Genomic DNA, 21300 nt, shown 5'->3' on the forward strand with positions numbered 1-21300 from the left:
TGGAACGGAAGCGAAACATCTGGTTGACACAACACAGGGGCAGAAGAAAAACGACGCTTTAACTCTTGAAAAGCATCCACAGCAGCAGAAGACCAATTGACCACATCAGCACCCTTCTTGGTCAAATCGGTCAATGATTTAGCAATACTAGAGAAATTACAGATGAAGCGACGATAAAAATTAGCAAAGCCAAGGAACTTTTGCAGACTCTTCAGAGATGTCGGCTGAGTCCAATTATAAATGGCCTGGACCTTAACAGGGTCCATCTCGATAGTAGAAGGGGAAAAAATAAACCCCAAAAATGAAACCTTCTGAACACCAAAGAGACACTTTGATCCCTTCACAAACAAGGAATTAGCACGCAGGACCTGGAACACCATTCTGACCTGCTTCACATGAGACTCCCAATCATCCGAGAAGACCAAAATATCATCCAAGTATACAATCAGGAATTTATCCAGGTACTCTCGGAAGATGTCATGCATAAAGGACTGAAATACTGATGGAGCATTTTCAAGTCCGAATGGCATAACTAGGTACTCAAAATGGCCCTCGGGCGTATTAAATGCAGTTTTCCATTCATCGACCCGTTTAATACGCACAAGATTATATGCACCACGAAGATCTATCTTGGTGAACCAACTAGCCCCCTTAATCCGAGCAAACAAATCAGATAGCAGCGGCAAGGGGTACTGAAATTTGACCGTGATTTTATTTAGAAGGCGGTAATCAATACAAGGTCTCATCGAACCATCCTTCTTGGCCACAAAAAAGAACCCTGCTCCCAATGGCGATGACGACGGGCGAATATGACCCTTCTCCAAAGATTCTTTTACGTAACTCCGCATAGCGGCGTGCTCAGGTACAGATAAATTAAACAGTCGACCCTTAGGAAACTTACTACCAGGAATCAACTCGATAGCACAATCACAATCCCTATGCGGAGGTAGGGCATTGGACTTGGGCATGATTTCCAATCTAATACTGGGTTATGGACTTGTAGCCATGGCAACCCCAACACGACCACATCATGCAGATTATGCAACACCAGAAAGCGAATATCCTCCTGGTGCGCAGGAGCCATGCACATGGTCAGCTGGGTCCAATACTGAGGCTTATTCTTGGCCAAAGGCGTAGCATCAATTCCTCTTAATGGAATAAGACACTGCAAGGGCTCCAAGACAAACCCACAGCGCCTAGCAAACTCCAAGTCCATCAAATTCAGGGCAGCGCCTGAATCCACAAATGCCATGACAGAATAGGAAGACAAAGAGCAGATCAAAGTAACGGACAAAAGAAATTTCGACTGTACCGTACCAATGGTGGCAGACTTAGCGAACCGCTTAGTGCGCTTAGGACAATCGGAGATAGCATGAGTGGAATCACCACAGTAGAAACACAGCCCATTCTGACGTCTGTGTTCTTGCCTTTCAGCTCTGGTCAAAGTCCTATCGCACTGCATAGGCTCAGGTTCATGCTCAGATAATACCGCCAAATGGTGCACAGATTTACGCTCACGCAAGCGTCGACCGATCTGAATGGCCAAAGACATAGACTCATTCAGACCAGCAGGCATAGGAAATCCCACCATGACATCCTTAAGGACTTCAGAGAGACCCTTTCTGAAAATAGCTGTCAGCGCACATTCATTCCATTGAGTGAGTACGGACCACTTTCTAAGCTTCTGACAATAAATCTCTATCTCATCCTGACCCTGACACAGAGCCAGCAAATTTTTCTCTGCCTGATCCACTGAATTAGGTTCATCGTACAGTAATCCGAGCGCCAGAAAAAACGCATCAATATAACATAATGCAGGATCTCCTGGCGCAAGGGAAAATGCCCAGTCTTGAGGGTCGCCACGTAATAAAGAAATAATGATCTTAACTTGTTGAACTGGGTCACCAGAGGAGCGAGGTTTCAACGCCAGAAACAGTTTGCAATTATTTTTGAAACTCAGAAATTTAGCTCTATCTCCAGAAAACAAATCAGGAATAGGAATTCTTGGTTCTAACATAGAATTCTGAGCCACAAAGTCTTGAATATTTTGTACTCTTGCAGTGAGATGATCCACACATGAAGACAGACCTTTAATGTCCATCACTACACCTGTGTCCTGAACCACCCAAATGTCTAGGGGAAAAAAAAGGCAAAACACAGTGCAAAGAAAAAAAAATGGTCTCAGAACTTCTTTTTTCCCTCTATTGAGAAGCATAGTACTTTTGGCCTCCAGTACTGTTATGAATAGGTAATTCAGAACCACAATGGACCTTGAAGTTCAGAGCACACAGAGTGACCTGACAATAACCAAAAAACATAGGACGAGGTCTGAGACGTGGGAAATGGGTGGATGTCCTTGGAGCTGAAGAGCTTTGGTATCCTATCGGTCACATCCTTGATCATCGCACCTGGAAGGCAGCATACTTCTCTTGCAGTTATGTCCGGTCTGCAGATGGCTGCTTCTGTGCCTCTCAGTAGTGAGTCTCCCACCACCACCACTCTTCGTTGCTTCTTGGCTGTACTTTTTGCTGTCACTTGTTGCTGTGTGCCCTTTTCTTTTTTGCTTGCTGGTATTGCTTCATCCTTAGGTGTGCCATCTTCATCCTCTACAAAGATTTGATATCGGTTCTTCAGTTGTGTGGTTGGTGATTTCTCCATGGTCTTCTTGCTTCTTTTGGTCACATGCTTCCACTCATCTGCTTTTGGAGGTTCTCTGACACTTTTTTCACCTTCTGTGACCAGTAGAGATGCTTCTGTTCTGTCTAGAAAGTCTTCATTCTCTTTGATGAGTTTCAAAGTTGCTATTCTTTCTTCCAGACCCCGCACCTTTTCTTCTAAAAGGGCCACTAGTCTACACTTCTGACAGGTGAAATTTGATTCTTCTTCTGGTCGATCTGTGAACATGTAGCACATGCTGCAGCTCACCATGTAGGTTGTCACATCTGCCATGTTGCTCCTAGATCCTGCTGACTTGCTGTGTGTTTTCCTTCTTGTGTAATCTACTCAGCCAAGCTCTCTTGCAATAATGTCCTACAGGCAAAAATTCGGCGCGCGGTTTGGTGATGCTTTCCAAGCAGCTAGTCCCGGCTGTACCCAACGATCTTCTAGCTTAGGGAGACTCTTCGCTTTTCCCAGAAGGCACCTGGAATATGCAAATTAGCCTCCTCAAGCTTGAATCCCTATGACCCTTCTCCAAAGACTCCTTCACATAACTCCGCATAGCGACGTGCTCAGGTACAGACAAATTAAACAGTCGACCCTTAGGAAACTTACTACCAGGAATCAAATCGATAGCACAATCACAATCCCTATGCGGAGGTAGGGCATTGGACTTGGGCTCATCGAATACATCCCGGTAATCAGACAAGAACTCTGGGACCTCAGAAGGGGTGGATGATGAGATAGACAGAAATGGAACATCACCATGTACCCCCTGACAACCCCAGCTGGACACAGACATTGATTTCCAATCTAATACTGGGTTATGGACTTGTAGCCATGGCAACCCCAACACGACCACATCATGCAGATTATGCAACACCAGAAAGCGAATATCCTCCTGGTGCGCAGGAGCCATGCACATGGTCAGCTGGGTCCAATACTGAGGCTTGTTCTTGGCCAAAGGCGTAGCATCAATTCCTCTCAATGGAATAGGACACTGCAAGGGCTCCAAGACAAACCCACAGCGCCTAGCAAACTCCAAGTCCATCAAATTCAGGGCAGCGCCTGAATCCACAAATGCCATGACAGAATAGGAAGACAAAGAGCAGATCAAAGTAACGGACAAAAGAAATTTCGACTGTACCGTACCAATGGTGGCAGACCTAGCGAACCGCTTAGTGGGCTTAGGACAATCGGAGATAGCATGAGTGGAATCACCACAGTAGAAACACAGCCCATTCTGACGTCTGTGTTCTTGCCTTTCAGCTCTGGTCAAAGTCCTATCGCACTGCATAGGCTCAGGTTTATGCTCAGATAATACCGCCAAATGGTGCACAGATTCACGCTCATGCAAGCGTCGACCGATCTGAATGGCCAAAGACATAGACTCATTCAGACCAGCAGGCATAGGAAATCCCACCATGACATCCTTAAGGGCTTCAGAGAGACCCTTTCTGAAAATAGCTGCCAGCGCACATTCATTCCATTGAGTGAGCACGGACCAGTTTCTAAACTTCTGATAATAAATCTCTATCTCTTCCTGACCCTGACACAGAGCCAGCAAATTTTTCTCTGCCTGATCCACTGAATTAGGTTCATCGTACAGCAATCTGAGCGCCAGGAAAAACGCATTAATATTACATAATGCAGGATCTCCTGGCCCAAGAGAAAATGCCCAGTCTTGAGGGTCGCCACGTAATAAAGAAATAATGATCTTAACTTGTTGAACTGGGTCACCAGAGGAGCGGGGTTTCAAAGCCAGAAATAGTTTACAATTATTTTTAAAATTCAAAAACTTAGCTCTATCTCCAGAAAATAACTCAGAAATAGGAATTTTAGGTTCTAACATAGGATTCTGAACCACTAAATCTTGAATATTCTGTACATTTATAGCGAGATTATCCATCAAAGAGAACAGACCCTGAATGTCCATGTCCACACCTGTGTTCTGAACCACCCTGATGTAAAGGGGAAAAGAAAGACAGAACACAGTGCAAAGAAAAAAAAATGGTCTCAGAACTTCTCTTTTCCCTCTATTGAGAAGCATTAGTACTTTTGGCCTCCAGTACTGTTATGAACAGGTAATTCAGAACCACAATGGACCTTGAAGTTCAGAGCACACAAAGTGACCTGACAATTACCAAAAACATAGGACGAGCTCTGAGACGTGGGAACTCTGCTGACCGCAATCCCTAATCCTATCCAACCACACTAGAGGTAGCCGTGGAGCGCTCCTGACCAGTCCTATGCGCCTCGAGCACAGCCTGAGAAACTAGCTAGCCCTAAGAAAGAAAAATAAGCCTAGCTTGCCTCAGAGAAATACCCCAAAGGAAAAGGCAGCCCCCCACATATAATGACTGTGAGTTGAGATGAAAATACAAACACAGAGATGAAATAGATTTAGCAAAGTGAGGCCCAACTTACTGAACAGACCGAAGATAGGAAAGATTGCTTTGCGGTCAACACAAAACCCTACAAACAACCACGCAGAGGGGGCAAAAAGACCCTCCGCACCGACTAACGGTACGGAGGTGCTCTCTCTGCGTCCCAGAGCTTCCAGCAAGCAAGAAAAACCAATATAGCAAGCTGGACAGAAAAAACAGCAAACAAAAATAACACAAGCAAAACTTAGCTTATGCAGGATAGACAGGCCACAGGAACGATCCAGGAGAAAGCAAGACCAATACTAGAACATTGACTGGAGGCCAGGATCAAAGCACTAGGTGGAGTTAAATAGAGCAGCACCTAACGACTTAACCTCATCACCTGAGGAAGGAAACTCAGAAGCCGCAGTACCACTCTCATCCACCAAAGGAAGCTCATAGACAGAACCAGCCGAAGTACCACTCACGACCACAGGAGGGAGCTTGGCCACAGAATTCACAACACTCCACCAAACGTCAAGGTATACCCATATCAGAGCAGTCCTAACTGATGTATGCAATCCCTATCTGATGTATTTAAAAACCTGATCATCTGTATATTACCTGTGTGAACAGGGTTCAGAGAGGAAAAATCCATGTGGACATGCTGAGTGGAACAGCTTTTGTGCAGATAGCCCAAGAGGAGTGGTGGGTAACTCCCTAGTCTTGTAGACACAAGAGAACAATTATGGAAAGAGGAACACATGGGCTACTTGCACAGTGAACAAGTCTGTATGATCATGTTCACACACCACCTAGAAACTTGAAGACACAAAAGATCATAGTAGAACCAAAAACACTCAGTTTCAAAAAATCACAGTAATCCGCAAGTGCTAGTAAAAAGATGTAATAAACAGGGTATTTGGTTGATACATTTTTTGCAAAAAATGTATACTAAGCTGCTCCACCAAACGTCAAAGTATACCCATATCAGAGCAGTCCTAACTGATGTATGCAATCCCTATCTGATGTATTAAAAAACCTGATCATCTGTATATTACCTGTGTGAACAGGGTTCAGAGAGGAAAAATCCATGTGGACATGCTGAGTGGAACAGCTTTTGTGCAGATAGCCCAAGAGGAGTGGTGGGTAACTCCCTAGTCTTGTAGACACAAGAGAACAATTATGGAAACAGGAACACATGGGCTACTTGCACAGTGAACAAGTCTGTAGTAACATGTTCACACACCACCTAGAAACTTGAAGACACAAAAGATCATAGTAGAACCAAAAACACTCAGTTTAAAAAAATCACAGTAATCCGCAAGTGCTAGTAAAAAGATGTAAAAAACAGGGTATTTGGTTGATACGTTTTTTGCAAAAAATGTATACTAAGCTGCTCCACCAAACGTCAAGGTATACCCATATCAGAGCAGTCCTAACTGATGTATGCAATCCCTATCTGATGTATTTAAAAACCTGATCATCTGTATATTAACTGTGTGAACAGGGTTCAGAGAGGAAAAATCCATATGGACATGCTGAGTGGAACAGCTTTTGTGCAGATAGCCCAAGAGGAGTTGTGGGTAACTCCCTTTCTTTCCGTGTAGGTTCATTCTACATGAAGGAAAACAACTAAGAATAATGCAGGATATATTTGGGGAGGTGGCGGAGACATTAAAGTCATAGAGGTTTAGCCCAATCAAATAGAATAGCATGCTTTTTTGTTTTTTTTTAAAGACGTTCGGAGTGACAAAGATATTGACTATGTAAATATTTTTTTTATTTTGTCAGATATTGATGTTTCACTATTCCACGACCTTCCCCTTCTTTTTTTTTTTACTTTTCCCACACTTTCATCTTCATCATCATCAGCATCTTTGACATCAACTTCTTCACCTTATTCATCTTCTTCTTCATCCTTTACTTTTTTTTTTTTTTTATTACATTCTTCATATTCATTTTATTCAACTATTATTATTCTTACTATTCTACATATTCATTTTATTCAACTGTATTATTCTTCCTATTCTACTTCTTCATCATATTCTCATTTGTGACAGGCATTCCCGTAGTTGTTATCTATAAAAGTTGGAAGATTACACCTTCCGTTCTGCCAGTCACAAAAGTTACATTTGTCCGCGTTCAGTTTGGCCTGCAGCACCAGGCTTTATCCAGGGGCACCACGAGGAGGAACGGACTCACCCCCATACACTGCTTAGTCTTCTTCTGCATATAATTGAGATAATATCTTTTGCTCTGATATTAAGTGTTATGCTTAATGTTCTTCTGCTCTTTGTTCTGCAGCCTCTCGTTCTTCTGCTTCTCGGTCTTCCATGTCGTCGTCTCCAGTGTCGTCATCTCCGCCGTCGTCGTCTCCGCCGTCGTCGTCTCCGCCGTCGTCGTCTCCGCCGTCGTCGTCGTCGTCATCGGGGTGGTCTTCCGGGTTGTCGTCGTCGTCGTCGTCGTCATCGGGGTGGTCTTCCGGGTCGTCGACTTTAGGGTCTTCAACTTGGAAATGTAGCAGAAGGTACAAGAAGGCTGAGAAAATGCCAAGAACCTGATGATGGAACTGGAACTCGGATGGCTACCCGAAGGTTCAAGAGCCTATGGAACTACCGAGGACCAGCTGACGTTACTGGAACCCGGTTACTAAGCAGGAGGTACCCGTGCTAAAAAGCACTACCAAGGACCGCCTGACGTTGGCGGAACTCGGATACCCAGAAGGAGGCACCTAAGCCAAAGGCTCTGCCCGGAACCAGCTGACGGTACTGGAACCAGGATGGGGAGCAGAAGGTACAAGAGCAAAAGACTCTGTCGAGAACCAGCTGACGGTACTGGAACCCGGATGGGTAGCCGAAGGTCCAAGAGCCAATGGAACTACCGAGGACCAGCTGACGTTACTGGAACCCGGTTACTAAGCAGGAGGTACCCGTGCCTGAAAGCACTACCAAGGACCACCTGACGTTGGTGGAACTTGGATACCCAGAAGGAGGCACCTAAGCCAAAGGCTCTGCCCGGAACCAGCTGACGGTACTGGAACCAGGATGGGGAGCAGAAGGTACAAGAGCAAAAGACACTGCCGAGAACCAGCTGACGGTGCTGGAACCAGGTGGTGGACCCGAAGGCCCACAGGAGAGGAGAGAACAGCTAGGCCGCGAGGCAGCCGCAGTTACCAAACCCCAACAGTCCTACAGGGGGAGCTGGGCCTACTGGCACTACAGAACCAGCCTTGACTACCAGTTCACGCAGCCCACATAGGAAGCTCCTAAACTGGAGGCACCCTGGAGTTGGCTAACCCGACCGCACCACGACGGGGCAAGCATAGGCGTCTCAGTGAGCTTGACACTACCCGGAAACAGCTGACGGTGCTGGAACCAGGTTTGGCACGAGGGAGTACCTGTGACAAAAACACTGCCGAGAACCAGCTGGCGGTGCTGGAACCCAGATGCGTTGCCCCAGTGTGCAAGAGCCAATGGCACGACCGAGGACCAGCTGACGGTGCTGGAACCCGGTTACTAAGCTGTAGGTGCCCGCGCTTAAAAGCACTACCAAGGACCGCCTGACGTTGGCGGAACTCGGATACCCAGGAGGAGGCACCTAAGCCAAAGGCTTGGCCCGGAACCAGCTGACGGTGCTGGAACCAGGTGGTGGACCCCAAGGCCCACAGGAGAGGAGAGAACAGCTAGGCCGCGAGGCAGCCGCAGTTACCGAACCCCAACAGTCCTACAGGGGGAGCTGGGCCTACTGGCACTACAGAACCAGTCTTGACTACCAGTTCACGCAGCCCACATAGGAAGCTCCTAAACTGGAGGCACCCTGGAGTTGGCTAACCCGACCGCACCACGACGGGGCAAGCATAGGCGTCTCAGTGAGCTTGACACTACCCGGAAACAGCTGACGGTGCTGAAACCAGGTTTGGCACGAGGGAGTACCTGTGACAAAAACACTGCCGAGAACCAGCTGGCGGTGCTGGAACCCAGATGCGTTGCCCCAGTGTGCAAGAGCCAATGGCACGACCGAGGACCAGCTGACGGTGCTGGAACCCGGTTACTAAGCTGTAGGTGCCCGCGCTTAAAAGCACTACCAAGGACCGCCTGACGTTGGCGGAACTCGGATACCCAGGAGGAAGCACCTAAGCCAAAGGCTCGGCCCGGAACCAGCTGACGGTGCTGGAACCAGGTGGTGGACCCCAAGGCCCACAGGAGAGGAGAGAACAGCTAGGCCGCGAGGCAGCCGCAGTTACCGAACCCCAACAGTCCTACAGGGGGAGCTGGGCCTACTGGCACTACAGAACCAGCCTTGACTACCAGTTCACGCAGCCCACATAGGAAGCTCCTAAACTGGAGGCACCCTGGAGTTGGCTAACCCGACCGCACCACGACGGGGCAAGCATAGGCGTCTCAGTGAGCTTGACACTACCCGGAAACAGCTGACGGTGCTGGCACCAGGTTTGGCACGAGGGAGTACCTGTGACAAAAACACTGCCGAGAACCAGCTGGCGGTGCTGGAACCCAGATGCGTTGCCCCAGTGTGCAAGAGCCAATGGCACGACCGAGGACCAGCTGACGGTGCTGGAACCCGGTTACTAAGCTGTAGGTGCCCGCGCTTAAAAGCACTACCAAGGACAGCCTGACGTTGGCGGAACTCGGATACCCAGGAGGAGGCACCTAAGCCAAAGGCTCGGCCCGGAACCAGCTGACGGTGCTGGAACCAGGTGGTGGACCCCAAGGCCCACAGGAGAGGAGAGAACAGCTAGGCCGCGAGGCAGCCGCAGTTACCGAACCCCAACAGTCCTACAGGGGGAGCTGGGCCTACTGGCACTACAGAACCAGCCTTGACTACCAGTTCACGCAGCCCACATAGGAAGCTCCTAAACTGGAGGCACCCTGGAGTTGGCTAACCCGACCGCACCACGACGGGGCAAGCATAGGCGTCTCAGTGAGCTTGACACTACCCGGAAACAGCTGACGGTGCTGGAACCAGGTTTGGCACAAGGGAGTACCTGTGACAAAAACACTGCCGAGAACCAGCTGGCGGTGCTGGAACCCAGATGCGTTGCCCCAGTGTGCAAGAGCCAATGGCACGACCGAGGACCAGCTGACGGTGCTGGAACCCGGTTACTAAGCTGTAGGTGCCCGCGCTTAAAAGCACTACCAAGGACAGCCTGACGTTGGCGGAACTCGGATACCCAGGAGGAGGCACCTAAGCCAAAGGCTCGGCCCGGAACCAGCTGACGGTGCTGGAACCAGGTGGTGGACCCCAAGGCCCACAGGAGAGGAGAGAACAGCTAGGCCGCGAGGCAGCCGCAGTTACCGAACCCCAACAGTCCTACAGGGGGAGCTGGGCCTACTGGCACTACAGAACCAGCCTTGACTACCAGTTCACGCAGCCCACATAGGAAGCTCCTAAACTGGAGGCACCCTGGAGTTGGCTAACCCGACCGCACCACGACGGGGCAAGCATAGGCGTCTCAGTGAGCTTGACACTACCCGGAAACAGCTGACGGTGCTGGAACCAGGTTTGGCACAAGGGAGTACCTGTGACAAAAACACTGCCGAGAACCAGCTGGCGGTGCTGGAACCCAGATGCGTTGCCCCAGTGTGCAAGAGCCAATGGCACGACCGAGGACCAGCTGACGGTGCTGGAACCCGGTTACTAAGCTGTAGGTGCCCGCGCTTAAAAGCACTACCAAGGACCGCCTGACGTTGGCGGAACTCGGATACCCAGGAGGAGGCACCTAAGCCAAAGGCTTGGCCCGGAACCAGCTGACGGTGCTGGAACCAGGTGGTGGACCCCAAGGCCCACAGGAGAGGAGAGAACAGCTAGGCCGCGAGGCAGCTGCAGTTACCGAACCCCAACAGTCCTACAGGGGGAGCTGGGCCTACTGGCACTACAGAACCAGCCTTGACTACCAGTTCACGCAGCCCACATAGGAAGCTCCTAAACTGGAGGCACCCTGGAGTTGGCTAACCCGACCACACCACGACGGGGCAAGCATAGGCGTCTCAGTGAGCTTGACACTACCCGGAAACAGCTGACGGTGCTGGAACCAGGTTTGGCACGAGGGAGTACCTGTGACAAAAACACTGCCGAGAACCAGCTGGCGGTGCTGGAACCCAGATGCGTTGCCCCAGTGTGCAAGAGCCAATGGCACGACCGAGGACCTGCTGACGGTGCTGGAACCCGGTTACTAAGCTGTAGGTGCCCGCGCTTAAAAGCACTACCAAGGACCGCCTGACGTTGGCAGAACTCGGATACCCAGGAGGAGGCACCTAAGCCAAAGGCTCGGCCCGGAACCAGCTGACGGTGCTGGAACCAGGTGGTGGACCCCAAGGCCCACAGGAGAGGAGAGAACAGCTAGGCCGCGAGGCAGCCGCAGTTACCGAACCCCAACAGTCCTACAGGGGGAGCTGGGCCTACTGGCACTACAGAACCAGCCTTGACTACCAGTTCACGCAGCCCACATAGGAAGCTCCTAAACTGGAGGCACCCTGGAGTTGGCTAACCCGACCGCACCACGACGGGGCAAGCATAGGCGTCTCAGTGAGCTTGACACTACCCGGAAACAGCTGACGGTGCTGGAACCAGGTTTGGCACAAGGGAGTACCTGTGACAAAAACACTGCTGAGAACCAGCTGGCGGTGCTGGAACCCAGATGCGTTGCCCCAGTGTGCAAGAGCCAATGGCACGACCGAGGACCAGCTGACGGTGCTGGAACCCGGTTACTAAGCTGTAGGTGCCCGCGCTTAAAAGCACTACCAAGGACCGCCTGACGTTGGCGGAACTCGGATACCCAGGAGGAGGCACCTAAGCCAAAGGCTCGGCCCGGAACCAGCTGACGGTGCTGGAACCAGGTGGTGGACCCCAAGGCCCACAGGAGAGGAGAGAACAGCTAGGCCGCGAGGCAGCTGCAGTTACCGAACCCCAACAGTCCTACAGGGGGAGCTGGGCCTACTGGCACTACAGAACCAGCCTTGACTACCAGTTCACGCAGCCCACATAGGAAGCTCCTAAACTGGAGGCACCCTGGAGTTGGCTAACCCGACCACACCACGACGGGGCAAGCATAGGCGTCTCAGTGAGCTTGACACTACCCGGAAACAGCTGACGGTGCTGGAACCAGGTTTGGCACGAGGGAGTACCTGTGACAAAAACACTGCCGAGAACCAGCTGGCGGTGCTGGAACCCAGATGCGTTGCCCCAGTGTGCAAGAGCCAATGGCACGACCGAGGACCTGCTGACGGTGCTGGAACCCGGTTACTAAGCTGTAGGTGCCCGCGCTTAAAAGCACTACCAAGGACCGCCTGACGTTGGCGGAACTCGGATACCCAGGAGGAGGCACCTAAGCCAAAGGCTCGGCCCGGAACCAGCTGACGGTGCTGGAACCAGGTGGTGGACCCCAAGGCCCACAGGAGAGGAGAGAACAGCTAGGCCGCGAGGCAGCCGCAGTTACCGAACCCCAACAGTCCTACAAGGGGAGCTGGGCCTACTGGCACTACAGAACCAGCCTTGACTACCAGTTCACGCAGCCCACATAGGAAGCTCCTAAACTGGAGGCACCCTGGAGTTGGCTAACCCGACCGCACCACGACGGGGCAAGCATAGGCGTCTCAGTGAGCTTGACACTTCCCGGAAACAGCTGACGGTGCTGGAACCAGGTTTGGCACGAGGGAGTACCTGTGACAAAAACACTGCCGAGAACCAGCTGGCGGTGCTGGAACCCAGATGCGTTGCCCCAGTGTGCAAGAGCCAATGGCACGACCGAGGACCAGCTGACGGTGCTGGAATCCGGTTACTAAGCTGTAGGTACACGCGCTTAAAAGCACTACCAAGGACCGCCTGACGTTGGCGGAACTCGGATACCCAGGAGGAGGCACCTAAGCCAAAGGCTCGGCCCGGAACCAGCTGACGGTGCTGGAACCAAGTGATGGACCCCAAGGCCCACAGGAGAGGAGAGAACAGCTAGGCCACGAGGCAGCCGCAGTTACCGAACCCCAACAGTCCTACAGGGGGAGCTGGGCCTACTGGCACTACAGAACCAGCCTTGACTACCAGTTCACGCAGCCCACATAGGAAGCTCCTAAACTGGAGGAACCCTGGAGTTGGCTAACCCGACCGCACCACGACGGGGCAAGCATAGGCGTCTCAGTGAGCTTGACACTACCCAGAAACAGCTGACGGTGCTGGAACCAGGTTTGGCACGAGGGAGTACCTGTGACAAAAACACTGCCGAGAACCAGCTGGCGGTGCTGGAACCCAGATGCGTTGCCCCAGTGTGCAAGAGCCAATGGCACGACCGAGGACCAGCTGACGGTGCTGGAACCCGGTTACTAAGCTGTAGGTGCCCGCGCTTAAAAGCACTACCAAGGACCGCCTGACGTTGGCGGAACTCGGATACCCAGGAGGAGGCACCTAAGCCAAAGGCTCGGCCCGGAACCAGCTGACGGTGCTGGAACCAGGTGGTGGACCCGAAGGCCCACAGGAGAGGAGAGAACAGCTAGGCCACGAGGCAGCCGCAGTTACCGAACCCCAACAGTCCTACAGGGGGAGCTGGGCCTACTGGCACTACAGAACCAGCCTTGACTACCAGTTCACGCAGCCCACATAGGAAGCTCCTAAACTGGAGGCACCCTGGAGTTGGCTAACCCGACTGCACCACGACGGGGCAAGCATAGGCGTATCAGTGAGCTTGACACTACCCGGAAACAGCTGACGGTGCTGGAACCAGGTTTGGCACGAGGGAGTACCTGTGACAAAAACACTGCCGAGAACCAGCTGGCGGTGCTGTAACCCAGATGCGTTGCCCCAGTGTGCAAGAGCCAATGGCACGACCGAGGACCAGCTGACGGTGCTGGAACCCGGTTACTAAGCTGTAGGTGCCCGCGCTTAAAAGCACTACCAAGGACCGCCTGACGTTGGCGGAACTCGGATACCCAGGAGGAGGCACCTAAGCCAAAGGCTCGGCCCGGAACCAGCTGACGGTGCTGGAACCAGGTGGTGGACCCCAAGGCCCACAGGAGAGGAGAGAACAGCTAGGCCGCGAGGCAGCCGCAGTTACCGAACCCCAACAGTCCTACAGGGGGAGCTGGGCCTACTGGCACTACAGAACCAGCCTTGACTACCAGTTCACGCAGCCCACATAGGAAGCTCCTAAACTGGAGGCACCCTGGAGTTGGCTAACCCGACCGCACCACGACGGGGCAAGCATAGGCGTCTCAGTGAGCTTGACACTACCCAGAAACAGCTGACGGTGCTGGAACCAGGTTTGGCACGAGGGAGTACCTGTGACAAAAACACTGCCGAGAACCAGCTGGCGGTGCTGGAACCCAGATGCGTTGCCCCAGTGTGCAAGAGCCAATGGCACGACCGAGGACCAGCTGACGGTGCTGGAACCCGGTTACTAAGCTGTAGGTGCCCGCGCTTTAAAGCACTACCAAGGACCGCCTGACGTTGGCGGAACTCGGATACCCAGGAGGAGGCACCTAAGCCAAAGGCTCGGCCCGGAACCAGCTGACGGTGCTGGAACCAGGTGGTGGACCCCAAGGCCCACAGGAGAGGAGAGAACAGCTAGGCCGCGAGGCAGCCGCAGTTACCGAACCCCAACAGTCCTACAGTGGGAGCTGGGCCTACTGGCACTACAGAACCAGCCTTGACTACCAGTTCACGCAGCCCACATAGGAAGCTCCTAAACTGGAGGCACCCTGGAGTTGGCTAACCCGACCGCACCACGACGGGGCAAGCATAGGCGTCTCAGTGAGCTTGACACTACCCGGAAACAGCTGACGGTGCTGGAACCAGGTTTGGCACGAGGGAGTACCTGTGACAAAAACACTGCCGAGAACCAGCTGGCGGTGCTGGAACCCAGATGCGTAGCCCCAGTGTGCAAGAGCCAATGGCACGACCGAGGAACAGCTGACGGTGCTGGAACCCGGTTACTAAGCTGTAGGTGCCCGCGCTTAAAAGCACTACCAAGGACCGCCTGACGTTGGCGGAACTCGGATACCCAGGAGGAGGCACCTAAGCCAAAGGCTCGGCCCGAAACCAGCTGACGGTGCTGGAACCAGGTGGTGGACCCCAAGGCCCACAGGAGAGGAGAGAACAGCTAGGCCGCGAGGCAGCCGCAGTTACCGAACCCCAACAGTCCTACAGGGGGAGCTGGGCCTACTGGCACTACAGAACCAGCCTTGACTACCAGTTCACGCAGCCCACATAGGAAGCTCCTAAACTGGAGGCACCCTGGAGTTGGCTAACCCGACCGCACCATGACGGGGCAAGCATAGGCGTCTCAGTGAGCTTGACACTACCCGGAAACAGCTGACGGTGCTGGAACCAGGTTTGGCACGAGGGAGTACCTGTGACAAAAACACTGCCGAGAACCAGCTGGCGGTGCTGGAACCCAGATGCGTTGCCCCAGTGTGCAAGAGCCAATGGCACGACCGAGGACCAGCTGACGGTGCTGGAACCCGGTTACTAAGCTGTAGGTGCCCGCGCTTAAAAGCACTACCAAGGATCGCCTGACGTTGGCGGAACTCGGATACCCAGGAGGAGGCACCTAAGCCAAAGGCTCGGCCCGGAACCAGCTGACGGTGCTGGAACCAGGTGGTGGACCCGAAGGCCCACAGGAGAGGAGAGAACAGCTAGGCCGCGAAGCAGCCGCAGTTACCGAACCCCAACAGTCCTACAGGGGGAGCTGGGCCTACTGGCACTACAGAACCAGCCTTGACTACCAGTTCACGCAGCCCACATAGGAAGCTCCTAAACTGGAGGCACCCTGGAGTTGGCTAACCCGACCGCACCACGACGGGGCAAGCATAGGCGTCTCAGTGAGCTTGACACTACCCAGAAACAGCTGACGGTGCTGGAACCAGGTTTGGCACGAGGGAGTACCTGTGACAAAAACACTGCCGAGAACCAGCTGGCGGTGCTGGAACCCAGATGCGTTGCCCCAGTGTGCAAGAGCCAATGGCACGACCGAGGACCAGCTGACGGTGCTGGAACCCGGTTACTAAGCTGTAGGTGCCCGCGCTTAAAAGCACTACCAAGGAACGCCTGACGTTGGCGGAACTCGGATACCCAGGAGGAGGCACCTAAGCCAAAGGCTCGGCCCGGAACCAGCTGACGGTGCTGGAACCAGGTGGTGGACCCCAAGGCCCACAGGAGAGGAGAGAACAGCTAGGCCGCGAGGCAGCCGCAGTTACCGAACCCCAACAGTCCTACAGGGGGAGCTGGGCCTACTGGCACTACAGAACCAGCCTTGACTACCAGTTCACGCAGCCCACATAGGAAGCTCCTAAACTGGAGGCACCCTGGAGTTGGCTAACCCGACCGCACCACGACGGGGCAAGCATAGGCATCTCAGTGAGCTTGACACTACCCGGAAACAGCTGACGGTGCTGGAACCAGGTTTGGCACGAGGGAGTACCTGTGACAAAAACACTGCCGAGAACCAGCTGGCGGTGCTGGAACCCGGATGCGTTGCCTATCAAAGATTGTCTTCCTACAGCCCCAACTAGTGGTGTTGGAGCAAAGGGTAAGCAGGGGGAGCAGAGTGTAGGCCGAAGCCTGCACTGGAGTCAGCTTTGTGTCTGCGTTGCGTTTGCAGGACACTTTGCCGGCTACACAGTGGGGGAACAGCAGGCGGTGCTGAACCCCACTAACACATTGGCTGGTGTTTTTCTCTGTGCAGCTAGCACTTCCGGGCAAAAACTAGCGGTGTTATAGCCCAGGGGCAGCAGGAGGAGGAGAGGAGCAGAGTGTAGGCCGAAGCCTAGTTGAACCAATTTCAAAGGTAACCTTTAACTCCCCCTCAGGTGTTACAAAGTACAAGAGCCACACCTTGTGCAGCATTAATGCTGCACAAGTAAAAGGTTGCTCTATTAATTTTTCTACTTGCACACGCTGAATGCAACACGTACACAATTTAGCCCATTCTACAGTCAAACTGTAGTTGAGGCGTGACTTGTATTTTTAAGGAGACGCAGCATAGGTGTCCCAAATAACGCCTTTGTGCTTGGCGCAGCTTCCTGAGCGTTGTTTTTTGCTGTACAGGAGTCTGCGCTCTTGTGTTATCCCTTGGCAATGCCCTGTTAGCGCTGCCCGTCTTATGACCTCATTTCATGTTGGCCGCTGCGGTTAATGATGGCCATAAAGCCTTTTCATAAAGTCACAGTGCGGTGCTGGGATTCGTGGCCTTGAGCAGTAAATATTTTCGACGCTCACACACGTCCTTACACCTGCTTCAGACTGTGCGGCCTCTGCTGATCCCTTTTCGCATGCCGCGGCCATGAGGCCGCACAGTCTGAAGAAGGCGGAAGGAGATGAGTGACGACAGGCGAACATATGCACTGCTCGTGCCCATAAACCACACCCTCGCTGACAAAATAAATCAGACAACGAGGGGCGTTGTTTCACGCAGGGCGGATGCACAGGCGCAGCCAGCTAACCATGATGTCAAAATACGGGAAGCGCTACCAAGGGGGGTGCTGCGTATCATTAGAAAGGAAAGTCACACCTCAGGGACAGTGGAATGGTCTCAATGATACACATTTTGTACGTGTTGAGTTCCACGTGGGCAAGGAGAAAAAGTCAGCCACCTTGTACAAATGCAGCAGTACTGCTGAACAAGGTGGCTGTTATACATAGAAACACCTGGGGGTGGGGGGCAGGCTCCCTTCAATTTCAGTTCATGTGCCTGCATGGCGTTTGCAGGTCACGTTGCCGACTACACAGCTGGGGAACAGCTGGCGGTGCTGAACCCCACTGACACATTGGCTGGTGTTTTTCTCTGTGCAGCTAGCACTTCCAGGCTAAAACTGGCGGTGTTATGAGCCCAGGGTCAGCAGGAGGAGGAGAGGAGCAGAGTGTAGGCCGAAGCCTGCACTGGTGGCAGCTTTTGTTCTGTTGTGCCTGCGTGGCGTTTGCAGGTCACGTTGCCGGCTACACAGCTGGGGAACAGCTGGCGGTGCTGAACCCCACTAACACATTGGCGGGTGTTTTTCTCTGTGCACCTAGCACTTTCAGGCTACAACTGGCGGTGTTATAGCCCAGGGTCAGCAGGAGGAGGAGAGGAGCAGAGTGTAGGCCGAAGCCTGCACTGGTGGCAGGTTTTGTTCTGCTGTGCCTGCGTGGCGTTTGCAGGTCACGTTGCCGGCTACACAGCTGGGGAACAGCTGGCGGTGCTGAACCCCACTAACACATTGGCTGGTGTTTTTCTCTGTGCAGCTAGCACGTCCGGGCAAAAACTGGCGGTGTTAGAGCCCAGGGTCAGCAGGAGGAGGAGAGGAGCAGAGTGTAGGCCGAAGCCTAGTTGAACCAATTTCAAAGGTAACCTTTAACCCCCCTCAGGTGTTGCAAGGTACAAGAGCCACACCTCGTGCAGCATTAATGCTGCACAAGTAAAAGGTTGCTCTCTTAATTTTTCTCCTTGCACACGCTGAATAAAACACGTACACTATTTAGCCCATTATACTGTCAAACAGTAGTGGAGGCGTGACTTGTCTTTTTAAGGAGATGCAGCACAGGTGTCAAAATTTACACCTAGGTGCTGGGCGCAGATTCCTGAGCGTTGTTATTTGCTGTACAGGAGTCTGCGCTCTTGTTATCCCTTGGCCATGCGCTGTGAGCGATGCCTGTCTTCTCACCTCATTTCATGTTGGCCGGTGCGGTTAGCGATGGCCATGAAACCCAGACCCGCAGTGTCTTTTAATAAAGTCACACTGCAGAGCTGGGATTCGTGACCTTGCGCAGTAAATTTTGTCGCCTGTCCCTCATGTCCTTACACCTGCATCAGACTGGGCGGCCTCATCTGATCCCTTCTCGCATGCCGCGGCCATGAGGCCGCACATTCTGAAGAAAGGCGGAAGGAGATGAGTAAAGACAGGCGAAGATATCCACTGCTCGTGCCCATCAATCACACCCTCGCAGTCAAAATAAGTAAGACAACGAGGAGCGTGGTTTCAGGCAGGGCGGACGCACAGCCGCAGCCAGCCAACCAAAGATGTCAGAAGACGGGCAGCGCTAACAAGGGGGGTGCTGCGTGTCATTAAAAAGGAAAGTCACACCTCAGGGACATTGTAATGGTCTGTAATGAGACACATTTTTTACGTGTTTAATTAAACGTGGGCAAGTAGACAAAGTCAGCCACCTTGTACAAATGCAGCAGTACTGCTGTACAAGGTGGCTGTTATACATAGAAACACCTTGGGGTGGGTGGCAGGGTCCCTTTAATTTCAGTTCATGTGCCTGCGTGGCGTTTGCAGGTCACGTTGCCGGCTACACAGCAGGGGAACAGCTGGCGTTGCTGAACCCCACTAACACATTGGCTGGTGTTTTTCTCTGTGCAGCTAGCACTTCCAGGCTAAAACTGGCGGTGTTATGAGCCCAGGGTCAGCAGGAGGAGGAGAGGAGCAGAGTGTAGGCCGAAGCCTGCACTGGTGGCAGCTTTTGTTCTGTTGTGCCTGCGTGACATTTGCAGGTCACGTTGCCGGCTACACAGCTGGGGAACAGCTGACGGTGCTGAACCCCACTAACACATTGGCTGGTGTTTTTCTCTGTGCAGCTAGCACGTCCGGGCAAAAACTGGCGGTGTTAGAGCCCAGGGTCAGCAGGAGAAGGAGAGGAGCAGAGTGTAGGCCGAAGCCTAGTTGAACCAATTTCAAAGGTAACCTTTAACCCCCCTCAGGTGTTGCAAGGTACAAGAGCCACACCTCGTGCAGCATTAATGCTGCACAAGTAAAAGGTTGCTCTCTTAATTTTTCTCCTTGCACATGCTGAATAAAACACGTACACTATTTAGCCCATTCTACTGTAAAACAGTAGTGGAGGCGTGACTTGTCTTTTTAAAGAAAAGCAGCCCAGGTGTCGAAAATAACACCTTGGTGCATGGGCGCAGCTTTCTGATCGTTGTTATTTGCTGTACAGGAGTCTGCGCTCTTGTTATCCCTTGGCCATGCGCTGTGAGCGCTTCCTGTCTTCTGACCTCATTTCATGTTGGCCGATGCGGTTAGCGGTGGACATGAATCCCAGACCCACAGTGTGTTTGGAAAAAATCACACTGCGTGGCTGGGATTCGTGCCCTTGTGCAGTTAATATGTTTGCCGCTCACACATGTCCTTACACCTGCTTCAGACTGGGCGGCCTCATCTGATCCCTTATCGCATGCCGCGGCCATGAGGCCGCACAGTCTGAAGAAGGCGGAAGGAGATGAGTTAAGACAGGCGAACATATGCACTGCTCGTGCCCATCAATCACACCCTCGCAGTCAAAATATATGAGACAACGAGGGGCGTTGTGTCGGGCAGGGCGGACGCACAGGCACAGCCAGCCAACCAATGATGTCTGAAGACGGGCAGCGCTAACAATGGGGGTGCTGCGTGTCATTAAAAAGGAAAGTCACACCTCAGGGACATTGTAATGGTCTCTAATGAGACACATTTTGTACGTGTTGAGTTCCACGTGGGCAAGGAGAAAAAGTCAGCCACCTTGTACAAATGCAGCAGTACTGCTGTACAAGGTGGCTGTTATACATAGAAACACCTGGGGGTGGGGGGCAGTCTCACTTCAATTTCAGTTCATGTGCCTGCGTGGCGTTTGCAGGTCACGTTGCCGGCTACACAGCAGGGGAACAGCTGGCGGTGCTGAACCCCACTAACACATTGGCTGGTGTTTTTCTCTGTGCAGCTAGCAATTCCGGGCAAAAACTAGCGTTGTTAGAGCCCAGGGTCAGCAGGAGGAGGAGAGGAGCAGAGTGTAGGCCGAAGCCAGCACTGGTGGCAGCTTTTGTTCAGTTGTGCCAGCGTGGCTTGTGCTGGACACGATGCAGGCTACACAGCAGGGGAACAGCTGGCGGTGCTGAACCCCACTAACACATTGGCGGGTGTTTTTCTCTGTGCACCTAGCACTTCCAGGCTACAACTGGCGGTGTTGTAGCCCAGGGTCAGCAGGAGGAGGAGAGGAGCAGAGTGTAGGCCGAAGCCTAGTTGAACCAATTTCAAAGGTAACCTTTAACCCCCCCTCAGGTGTTGCAAGGTACAAGAGCCACACCTTGTGCAGCATTAATGCTGCACAAGTAAAAGGTTGCTCTCTTAATTTTTCTCCTTGCACACGCTGAATAAGACACGTACACTATTTAGCCCATTCTACTGTAAAACAGTAGTGGAGGAGTGACTTTTCTTTTTAAAGAAAAGCAGCACAGGTGTCGAAAATAACACCTTGGTGCATGGGCGCAGCTTCCTGAGCATTGTTATTTGCTGTACAGGAGTCTGCGCTCTTGTTA

Source organism: Ranitomeya imitator, chromosome 5, assembly GCF_032444005.1.
Source record: "Ranitomeya imitator isolate aRanImi1 chromosome 5, aRanImi1.pri, whole genome shotgun sequence".
Lineage (NCBI taxonomy): Eukaryota > Metazoa > Chordata > Amphibia > Anura > Dendrobatidae > Ranitomeya > Ranitomeya imitator.